The sequence below is a fragment of the Chrysemys picta genome, chromosome 9 (genome assembly GCF_011386835.1).
Source record: "Chrysemys picta bellii isolate R12L10 chromosome 9, ASM1138683v2, whole genome shotgun sequence".
In the NCBI taxonomy this organism is placed as follows: Eukaryota; Metazoa; Chordata; order Testudines; family Emydidae; genus Chrysemys; species Chrysemys picta.
In genome coordinates this window covers 65,882,608-65,894,218 of record NC_088799.1, presented here as the reverse complement: position 1 = coordinate 65,894,218, position 11,611 = coordinate 65,882,608, and the positions used below count along the sequence as shown (strand labels likewise).

The following is an 11,611-nucleotide window of genomic DNA, read 5'->3' as shown; positions in this document are numbered from 1 at the left end:
CATCGGCAGAATCCTCAGGCGTCGAGACTATCCCCGACCCAGAATCCACGAACAAAGGTGGGGTAGTGGTGGCAGCCCCCCCTAGAATTGCATGCAGCTCGGCGTAGTAGCGGCATGTCCGCGGCTCTGACCCGGAGCGACCGTTTGCCTCCTTTGTTTTCTGATAGGCTTGTCTGAGCTCCTTGACTTTCACGCGGCACTGCTCAGAGTCCCTATTGTGGCCTCTCTCCATCATGCCCTTGGAGATTTTTTCAAAAGTTTTTGCATTTCGTCTTTTAGAACGAAGTTCTGCAAGCACTGAATCCTCTCCCCATACAGCGATCAGATCCAGTACCTCCCTCACGGTCCATGCTGGTGCTCTTTTTCGATTATCAGCCTGCATGGTTACCTGTGCTGATGAGGTATCTGTGGTCACCTGTGCTCTCCACGCTGGGCAAACAGGAAATGAAGTTCAAATGTTCGCGGGGCTTTTCCTGTCTACCTGGCCAGTGCATCCGAGTTTAGATTGCTGTCCAGAGCGGTCACAATGATGCACTGTGGGATAGCTCCCGGAGGCCAATACCATCGAATTGCGGCCACACTAACCCTAATTCGAATTGCTAAAATCGATTTTGGCACTACTCCGCTCGTTGGGGTGGAGTACAGAAATCGATTTAAAGGGCCCTTTACATCGAATTAAATAGCGTCGTTGTGTGGACGGTTACAGGGTTAATTCGAATTAAAGCTGATAAATCCGAATTAAAGTCGTAGTGTAGACCAGGCCTAAGACAGTTATATTGCAAAGTGCCCTGCTTTTGAAACTTTGATGGATGCTATTTAAATGATTTTCTCCATGCCGTTGCCTATCTGTGCGTGTGTGACTAGGAGTGTATGGATTGGCGTGTACTCCACATGTTTATCCGTGATGTCATGACTCCATCCATGAGTGTCTAAGGAGCAGATGCATCACTGTGTTTCCCACAGTTGTCATGTCTCGCTATGGAATTGCGGTCTGCCAGACACCTGGATGACCCTTCTAGATCCTGTTCTTTCTTTCTTTCTTGTTTTGTGCCTCTGAACAATCTGTTGGTTCCACAGATGAATCAATAGGGAACATTAAGACAGGAAAGGAAGGTTGAGTGCAGCATAATGGCCCTGGTCTGATTGTGATTTTCCAGAACACTAAGTTTTGTTGCATAACAGTCCTGCTGCTGTCAGGAAATTAACAGAAGCTATTGAACGGTAGCTAATAGAGGAAAGTCTGTCTGCTCATTTGATACATTTAGCATGAAAAACTGCTTTACAAGCCAGGACAAGCACAGTTTGACCTGTTGCTACATGCTTAATTTGCTCAGTTGTGCTTGGACACCACAGTTGAGATGCTATTTATTTTAAGATATATTTTCTTTTTCCAAATGTTTATATGAGCCTTATATTTATCCACAGCACAGGTGTTGTGTGCACAGCCTCACTCCTGATGGGAGCTGGTTGGGGATTTTTTCAGTGAACCCCTAAATGCTAGTTCATTGAAACCGAAACTGTTCACGAAGCAGAGTTGTCTTGACAAATCTCCTGACTTGAAAAATTATAAGGGAAATAAAATTTCAAAATTGTCAGTGCCCGTTTCGACATCTTCGAACTGAAAAGCTTTGGATTTTTGACTCCAAACAACTTTTTTAATTTTGAAATGTTAGTGTTAAATGTAATAAAAAAAGTTAAAGAAAAAGGTCAAAATTAAAATGAAGCATTTCAGAATAATCAAAATACTTTGTTTTGGTTGATCTAAAGTGCAATTTTTTTTTCTTTCAGATTTTGAGTTCACAAATTTTTGAAACTTCTACTTTTCATCCCAATTCAGGTCTGGAATTTTTTTTGATATCTTGAAAATTGTCAGGGGCCAGGGAAGAGCATTTTCTACCCAGCTCTACTCCTGATCTGGAGGGCTCATCTCAGAGGGTTCATCTTCATGGCCTATTCAGTCCTTGGGTCCCGATGCTGAGACTGACAAGGGTACCAGTTAGTAGCAATTATGATGTGCACACTTTGTTCACTGGGAACTGTGCTAAGACCTATCAAATTTGTTTCACAGAATATTGTAATAGTTCTGCCACCCTCAACCTGGACCAGATTTAAACTGGCGATTTAAAGGTGAAAGGCTTCATATCCCGTTAACGTCCCCATTTCCTCCACACAGTGGGACTAAGGGCTTGTCTACACTTAATGCTACAGAGGCACAACAGTGTAGACACAATCTACTTCCCTGAAACGTGGTAGGTAGGTTGACAGAAGAATTCTTCCATCAACCTAATGCTGTCCACCTGGGGACTTAGGTCAGCTTAACAATGCTGCTAGAGGTGTGGATTTTTCATACCTCTGATTTATGTAGCTAAACCAATCTATTTTGTTGTGTAAATCAGGTCTAAAAGGCAACTAGTTCTGCACCTGGGGTCCTAAAGGTGTTGAGACACCATCTTGACCCCCATTAACTCCTGCAAACCTCTGTGTGAACACCACATGGACCTGGTGTTGAGTGGACTAGGGGCATAGCTGCTTTATGAAACAGTGTTCCCTGGCAAACAGACAGGAAAAATTCCTTGCTGAGGTGGTGTTGTAGTTGTGTTGATCCCAGATATGAGAGAGACAAGTGGGTGAGGTCATCTCTTACTGGACTAATTTCTGTTGGTGAACGAGATAAGCTTTCAACCTATTCAAAGCTCTTTTTCAGGACTGGGAAAGGTATTCAGAGTGTCATAGCTAAATACAAAACAGTACAGGTTATTTAGCATAAAGGATGTTGCATACCATTTAAGAAGAAGTGGACAATTAACATCTCTGCAGTCATAGGACAAAGGAGGGTGAGAGGGTTTCACAGATCGTTGTAATGAGTCATAAAATCAGTACTTCTGCTGAGATCATGATTTTTAGAATCTTGGCGGAGTTATGAATTTAAATTCCCAGGCTTTTCTTTTGAAGGTGTCATGTTGGCTTCCTTTGAGGATGAGAACAGGTCAGATATGGAGTGATCACTTTGTGAAAAGTGTTTGCCTACAGGTCTTTTATCATTTTTCTGTGAGTTCATTCGAGAGCATAGTGATTGTCTGGTTTCGCCCATGTAGTTATTGGTGGGGCATTTGATGCACTGGATGAGGTACACCACATGTTGTGATAGGCCTACATAGGACCCATGGATCTCGAAAGGTGTGTTGTGGGGAGCACTGATCATCCTAGCAGTGGAGATAAGAATTATTAAATAATAGTATAGTGCTTTGAGAACCTTGAGTGGAAGGTGGTAAAAAAGTACAAAGTGTAACTATAACTATTTATCTGTTACATATGGGCACAGATCCAAATCCCAGGTCTGAATGTGGTTTCAAAGCCAAGTTAGTGCTCAAGCCCTCTGTCTCTAAGGGGCTGAATCCAAAAACTGCCAAACTTGGCAAAATTTGGGTTCGGATTTCATACCCCAAGTTTGGGATTGTTGGACCCATCTAGTTATTTTTCTTTTGCAAGAGAAACAGAAAATGGGCCTAAAACGCAAGGATTTTTCCCCTTTGACTTAAAAATAACCACATTTTTACTGAAATTATTAAATTTGTGTAAGAGTAAAGAATACCTGGGTTTTTATTTAAGCTGCTTTATTTCTTAACTGAGAACTTGTCTAGCAATTTCCAGCACACACATGGACATAGGTATCCTAAAACAAGAGTTGCCACACCACCCCAGAAACGCTGTTGATAGACATCAGCAGGCTGCATGGAGTGTGTGTGAATCCAGCAGTCTGTCAGTTCTCCAGAGGTCAGGCTGTGTCTGTATTTCTCTCTCCCTCTTTCTCTACCTCTGTGTGTATTTTGTCTCCTCCTCCCTTCGTGTGCGTCTCTCTTCCTTTGTATCTCCCCGCTTCTATTCCTTCCTGTGATCTCTCTAACCAAGGAACCTCCAAAATTCCAGGCACTTCACAGAACTGCCCTTGGTGTGTTCCTGCATTGCCCAGTCAAGGGTATCTCTGCCTGAGGTTGGAGAGATGCTGTTACTCCTGGTGATATGATTGCATAGCAACACAGAAGCACAGGGTGGTGGAGGAGGAGAGACAGAGAGCATGCACACAGCAGCGCTGAGCCTCAGCATGCATCCTTGTCACAGGGACTTCTTTGCTGATTCACAGAGGCAGCCCAAATCCCTGCCACTGAAGCCCAGCTGCTGCCTTCATTTCAGACCTGACGGAATCGGAAGGTAGGCCACAGATAAATTGTTTCCTAGCCAGCTCCTGGCTCTGCAGGGAGAGGGAAATTACCAATGTATGGTTAGCCTCAGCATTGTGGGGTGTGTGTGAGTGTGTGTGTGTCCATCTGTCCGTGCACGGTATACTGTCTGGGTATGTGCGTCTGGAGAAACTTACATGCAAAAGAAAGGGGATAGGGGGTGGGGGAGAGACCGGCTGCCAAGACTTTGATTCCACAGGAAAGAGCGCAGGGAATGGTAAGTAGATGCAGATTCCTGAGAAAAACAGCAGTAGCAAGCTTTGCAATTATCTCCAGCTTTGATTCTTTTTAAATCAGAGGTTTATTTACACCGACAGAAGCTTTCTGCCGAGCTGAAGGGCTGCTTGGATCAGGGCATGGTGGCCTTCTAGCATTCTCCTTAAAAGACTATCCTGCCTAAAGCTCTTTCCAAGTAGTGAGCTGGAATCAGAGAAGAAGCAATAGGGACTATGGCCCCAGCTCTGGCCTTTCATTCACTTCCTTGTTCAGTCTTGCCGCTGTTTTTATATTATCTCTCCCCCTCCCCCCACCCCGGCTCTTATAACCCCTCCCACTTTTTCTCCTGCTTCCCTCTTCTCCCACTGAGGACCCATATTACAACTAGCATTCTTCTGCTTGAGGAGGGCTAGTCAGGATTACTTCCAGAAACCATCAGTTCTGCTCCATAATAGTCTAGGACATGGGCCACTTCCTGCTCTCCAAAGCTGAGCACTCTGCTTCTACCCCCCTTCCCAGTCTCAGCAGCCAAGACCTGGGTATTGCATAGCACTGCAATGTATTATCATGGGTGGCAGGTTTGTATAATTTTTGGTGGTGCCCAGAATAGGTCCAAGCAGAGTCATCCTGTCCGTAGGACAGACCGGGGCAACCGCCCTGGGCCCTGTGCTTTGGGGGGCCTCCGTGCTTCAAGGGGTCCTGAGGTCCAGGGCGACCTGGGGGACAAGCGGGGGGCCTTGTGCCAGCAGCAGCAAGCAACCTGGCTCCGCTCCACCCTGCTCCACTGGCTCCCGGCATCACTCAGGGGAGGGGGCGGAATCGGGAAAGAGGTGGGGCGGGGGCTTGGTGGAAAGGGTGGAATGGGGGCGGGGCAGGAAGAGGTGGGGTGGACTGGGGCCAGGTTGCTTGCTGCTGCTGGCGCCAGGCCCCCCACTAGCACCCCAGGCTGCCCTGGAGCCCACGTTCCCCTGAAGCGCGGGGCCCAGGACGGTTGCCCTGGTCCGTCCTATGGACGGGACAGCTCTGAAAATATAAGCCCAAACATTGATGGAGCCGGGCCCACGTTCCTGAATATTGGTGGAGCACGGGCACCACGGCCCATATAACTTGCCACCTATGTGTATTATTACTAGTGCCCCAACCCAGCCCATTTCCAGTTACCTCCTGTTTCTTCTCACCTACTCCCTTGGTATGGCAAGCATGTAGTACTGGCAGTGGGTTTACTAACAGGGCTCTGGCAGGCCTCCTTGCCAAGAAGCATGTGTGGCACTGTTGGAGCGGTGGAGAGGTTGAATTGCCCATGGGTTTTTAAATGCTGTGTTGACAGTTGGGGAAAGCCACTTTTGACATTTTGTGGGTTTGGGGGTTTTTAAGTTTAAAAAACAAATCAAACCTTTAGAAAGTCTGTGTCCTCCCTGTGTCCCAAGACCGGATCCTTCACATCTTTGTTCCTTCCTCCTCCACTAGCTAATCTCTCTTAAGCAGCTAGAATTTGCTATTCAGTTAGTCTTTGTGTTACCCCATGGGGGGATCCTTTCCTTGAATACATAGTTCAAGGCCTTGGGGGTGCTGATCCCCAAAATACACACACAGTGCCATGGGCTTTCCATTCCCTGGCAGACCTGTTCTGTGCATTCACCCCTAATGCCTTGGGGCTCCCATTTTGCACTGGTGCATGTCAACACCTGATACTTCCCGGTGGTGAGTGTTCCTTTTCCTGGCAGTGCATGTTATACCACATGGTGATGTTATAGCCCCTGGTGATGCCCCCGTGTGTAATGGGCCTGATAGGAAAGGGCTGTGTTATAAAGCCATGCAGTTTTGAACTGCCTCTTATCCAGGGACCTGTGCTCACTGACACTTAAAGATTTTGAATAATAGAAGGCTTTGTCCAGATTTTATTTAACCAGAAAAAGATGAAGACAGTCTCATTCCAGGTCACAGCCTGGGACATATAAACTGTACATATTAAACACAGTGTAAAGTAGAGATGATTAAATATACCCAGGGACACAACTGATCACAGAGGGCAGGACAAGAGGCAATGGGTTTAAACTACAGCATAGCAGATTTAGATTAAATCTCAAGAAAAACTTCCTAGCTGTAAGAACAGTAGGACAAGGGAACAGACGCCTCGGGAGGTTGTGGAAGCTCTTTCATGGGAGGTTTTCAAAAGGAGGCTGGACACCCAACTGTCTGGGATGGTTTAGACCCAACAAATCCTGCATCTTGGCAGGGGGTTAGACTTGATGACCCTTGCGATCCCTTCTAACCTTATGGCTCTATGATTCTGTGATCAGACTGGAATACGTCTTTAAGATGACGTTTGACCATCAAGCAAGGCCAGGCAAAATGTGATGCTTTAGGAGCTAAGTGGGTTCCAGTAAAACAAAAGGTCCAAGTTCTCTAAAATGTCCAGTGAATTTCAGACTATAATGATATTTTAAAGAATGCTGCATACAAGGCCTCTGTTTCAGGCTCAGTGGCTAATGCTAAAAGCACATAGGTGCTATTGTAAATCTTGTGTAACAAGACATACCTAGCAAAACGAATCCACTCCTCAAATGGCCTGATTGGAGTGCTTAAGAGTAGAATGTAAATTGCTCAGTCCCTGCTTCCTTTCCATGTCCTAAAAACCAAGAACAGGACAGCACTTATACATTCTGGGGGGAAAAAATTACTTCACGCAGCATACACTCCGCCTACAAAATTCACAGCCTCCTGAGGCTGGAGAACTACATGCTGTGGTTGGATGTCTGAGAGCTTGGGTGATTGTGGGCCAATAATAGTCAATGCACAAAAACATATATTAATGTAACATTAAGAATGAGAGATCAAGCACCAGGAAGTTAACGTGGCTACCTGGAACGGCTGGCTCTGTATTATTACTAATCATTTATATGGAACGATAAATGGATGGTGCATATTTCAGAACCTAGTGTAAGCGTCATTCCTCCCCTCAAAGAGCAGGGAAAGAAGAGTACAGATTGTCTGAAAGACGACAAAGAAAAGATTCAGGACAGTAGTTTATCTAGGGAGAAGCAGCATGGTCTCGTGGCTAGAGCTGTGTACGGGGACTCTAGAGATCAGGGTTCAATTCTTGGTGCAACCACAGATTTCTTTGGTGACTTAATCTCCATGCTTCACTTCCCCCATCTGTAAAATTGAGATAATACTTCCTTTCTCTCATCTTTTTCCTGTCCTATCTACCTAGATTGTGAGTTCTGTGGGGCCGGGACTTTCTCTGTCTAGCTGCACAATGGGGCCACGATCACAGTTGAGTCTGCTAAGTGCTACTGTAATAAATATAATTACTATGTAATAGAGGAGGGTGAGAAGAGATTGGTGAGGAGAATGAAGTAGGAAAGATAAGATTAGTCAAAATGGGCTTTAAGGAGGGAGCAGTTTGGCAAACTATTTCAAGCGTAGGGAGAGGCATAAGAAAGAAGTTGCATTTAACCGCCTCCTAAATAATATGCTATGGGTTGCATGTAGCCAGACAAAGAGGAACAGTGAAGGCTGCGCAGCATGGCCTAGTTAACATTGCTGTAGGAACACTAACTTCTGCATTCCCTGACTTTTGTATGTGCAATTCCTCAACTTGAGTGCTGTATTAACAGAACATAATTTTTTCCATGTTGGAGGGAGAGAGATTCTGCTTCTTCAGGAGGACCCTCTCCTTAGTGTTTTCCATGTGCACACCTAGATCCTTCACACTGGCCCCCTTCCCTGGCCTATGGCCTCAAGGCCTGATCTTGCAAGGTGCCAAGTGCTGTTAGTTACACTGATGTCAGGCCCTTTATTTCCCCATGGGATCAGGGTCCAAGTTTCATTCATTAGATGACCCAGCACATCTGATGTGGCACGGGGGCGATACCAGTTGCGTCAGAGGTTTCATTTTACTTTAATGGGGGTAGGTGTGGCCTTTACACATTAAATGTTTCAGTACATGTAATGCAGGGGACCTAGATGCTTAGTTCAGTTGGGGAAAAGGAGTTTTCTCCTGCCTAAAGAGGAGAGGAAGGAGCTACAAGTTCCTAACAGCTAATTGTCACAGGACATGCCTGGTGTTAGGCCCGGTCACATCCCATGTTTAATCATTGACATCACCGCTTCTTTTTTCCCATGGGTTGAGGTTCCTGTGTAGGGTGTTGTCTCTGGTCTTTTCGTCCCTCTGGAGGGAAGAAAAGACCAGAGACAAGCAGTGGTGTGTCTGTGACATGGGGCACACAGGGTGGTTCTAGAGAGAAGACCAAAGACACCCACTCCAGGAAGGAACTCTTCTTTACTTGTAGACCAATTCCTAGGCAACAATATCTCCTCTTTTTCTGCCATCAATCCCTGACCCCAGTGTCTCAAGAAGACGTCCTGCTGGCCCTGGTTCCCAGGAACAAGTACTTACTGCATGTCCAGTAGACAACTTTTTATTCTGGAACAATACGTGTTAGTGCAGTATTGCGAGTCCAGCTTCTCAGCTCGTTCAGGATCCTGTTAAGGTGTAACTAAAACTGCAATGAAAGCTTCTCTGCTACATATGCATAAACATCATTTGAACTTTGAAATATCCTAAACCCTCCTTCCTTCCCCTCCTGAATACTCAGTTATTCTTCCACTGTGCAATAAATTAGCTAACAAAAAAGTCATTAACCGTTCTAGCAATGGAGCAAGTATGTATTGTATTTCCATTGCTACATCTGGATAATGGCTAAGAAGCCTTAGCTCAAACATTCACCAAATAAATTGTTCCCTTTAGGTCAAGACCCTGACTTGAAAGTTTTAGTCTCAAAGGAACATTTTTGAGGACGGTAGTGATTGGAAATGAGGGGTTGTGCAAAAAACACTTTCTTGGCCTTTCCTGCAAGCTACGCTGTGAAGGTATTGTGTGTTCAGTATGTGAAACAAGTCATATAGAGTCTGAAGTCCAAAGTTTGGATCCAGTCCAAACTTCCCCAAAGGTTGAGGGTTGCTTAATCTAGTTGGCTATAGAGCTATGAAACAGCCACACAATTTGTCTTGAGATGAGAACTTCTCTGAAATTTGAGGGGGTTCGGCTTAGGCTCATTTCTAAAGATAAGGGCAATCAAATTGTATGCTTCTGGGGGTCAGAGGTCAGGCCTGTGGTTTGTAGATGAATGGTCATTTTCTTCTCAGCCATGAGGTTGGACTGTGGCCAGAGGCAGGATGCCAAAAGAGATGGCGCAAAGGTCTGACTTCATTCAGCAAATCTACCTAAATGCTGGCACTTGAGCAAATCAACAAACACTGCTGAAATGGGCTTCTGAATAGAAGAAATTTTGTAGACTAGATTCCTCAGTAAAGCAATAATCCATATTCTAGAGTTGGAAGCAGAACTGGTTTAGCAATGGCTATTAGTTTCTTTTGTCAGACTGCTTTTCAGTTAGTACAGTAGGCCAATCTCACCCTTACTGGTTTTGAAACAGGTGCAGCTTGATCAGCAAGAGGAAAGGTGTGTGTGTGTGTGTGTGTTTTTTTAACAACCATCCAGTTTATCTTGAAACCACCTTAACGCTGCACCATTTCAGCATTTAAAAGTAATGCCAAGACCTGCACATTACATATTTCTCAGCAGAGTGATTATTGTGATCTGAAATTCAACTGATCGTTGAAGGTGTAATAGCGGTTTGAAGTCCTGGTGCAGCCTCATGAAATGCGTAACACTATTGTCTGCGCATAGTTTATACTTACTGTACTGCAAACTGGGGGGAAAGATTGGCCAGTTTCTGCTGGGGCACTCATCACTAGGGAAAGGGCCGGTCAGCGTTATGGGGGAGGCCTGCACCATTGGAGAAAAGTCCAGCCCCATATTACATGGGGGGGGTGCCCCAGGAAAAGGGCCAGTTGTCATTTCAGGGTTTGCACTCATGTCTGTGAATTTTTACCAGTCCCTGTTCACACAGGCCTCAGCATATTTCCTTCCTCTTCAGAAGGGCACACAGGGGAACCCATTCATCTCACACCCAGATGGGTGTGATGGGTTGGATCACAGTCCCTTTGGGACTGCCACCTGATGTGCTGGGACTACCTCTGAGCCCGTTTTCCCTGCCAGCTTGGGACTTCAGTACCTTGCCTTGTTTGAGCCAGACACGCTTGCCTGCTGCAAACAGAGATCCGAGTCTGAACCACGTCCCCCACAAGCTGCAGGCTTAACTGAAAACCGCTTAAGAAGTTCTCCGGTCTCCAGCACTCAGATACTCAGCTCCCAATGGGGTCCAAACCCCAAATAAATCCATTTTACTCTGTATAAAGCTTATATAGGGTAAACCCATAAATTGTCCGCCCTCTATAACACTGATAGAGAGAGATGCACAGCTGTTTTCCCTCCCCTCGCCCCAGGTATTAATACATACTCTGGGTTAATTCAGAAGTAAAAAGTGATTTTAATAAATACAAAAAGTAGGATTTTAAGTGGTTCCAAGTAATAACAGACAGAACAAAGTAAATTACCAAACAAAATAAAATAAAACACACAAGTCTAAGCCTAATACAGTAGGAAATAATGCAGGTAAATCCCAGCCTCAGAGATGTTCCCATAAGCTTCTTTGACAGACTAGCTTCCTTCTAGTCTGGGCTCAATCCTTTCCCCTTGTTCCAACTCAGGTGGTAGCTAGGGGATTTCTCACATGGCTGCCGCCCCTTTTGTTCTGTTCCACCCACTTATATATCTTTTGCACAAGGCGGGAATCCTTTGTCCCTCTCTGGGTTCCCATCCCTCCTTCTAAATGGAAAAGCACCAGGTTAAAGATGGATTCCAGTTCAGGTGACATGATCACATGTCACTGTAAGACTTCATTGCCCACTTGCCAGCACACAGGTGTACAGGAAGACTTTTACAAGTAAACAGAGCCATTTACAACCAATTGTCCTGGTTAATGGGAGCCATCAAGATTCCAAGCCACCATTAATGGCCCACACTTTGCATAATTACAATAGGAGCTCAGAGTTATATTTCATATTTCTAGTTTCAGATACAAGAATGATACATTTATACAAATAGGATGATCACATTCAGTAGAACATAACCTTTGCAAAGATACGTTACGTGGCATATCTAGCATAAAACATATTCCAGTTATGTCATATTTACACTCATAAGCATATTTCTATAGAGCGTTCTGGGATGCAATGGATTCAACAGT

The 11,611-nt window shown here is 45.1% G+C and overlaps 1 protein-coding gene across 2 annotated transcripts in view; it reads left to right on the top strand.

The window, feature by feature from the left end:
- The first annotated feature begins 4,073 nt into the window (after positions 1 to 4,073).
- DRP2 (dystrophin related protein 2) overlaps positions 4,074 to 11,611 on the top strand; it is a 45,310-nt gene continuing 37,772 nt past the window's right edge. Inside the window, exon 1 of one of the 2 annotated variants that reach the window (XM_005285652.5) lies at positions 4,074 to 4,209. The gene's annotated coding sequence lies outside the window, so the exon portion shown is untranslated. Of the gene's footprint in view, positions 4,210 to 4,336; positions 4,456 to 11,611 lie in introns of those variants that run through there. The other variant, XM_008173663.4, reaches the window with a different exon arrangement.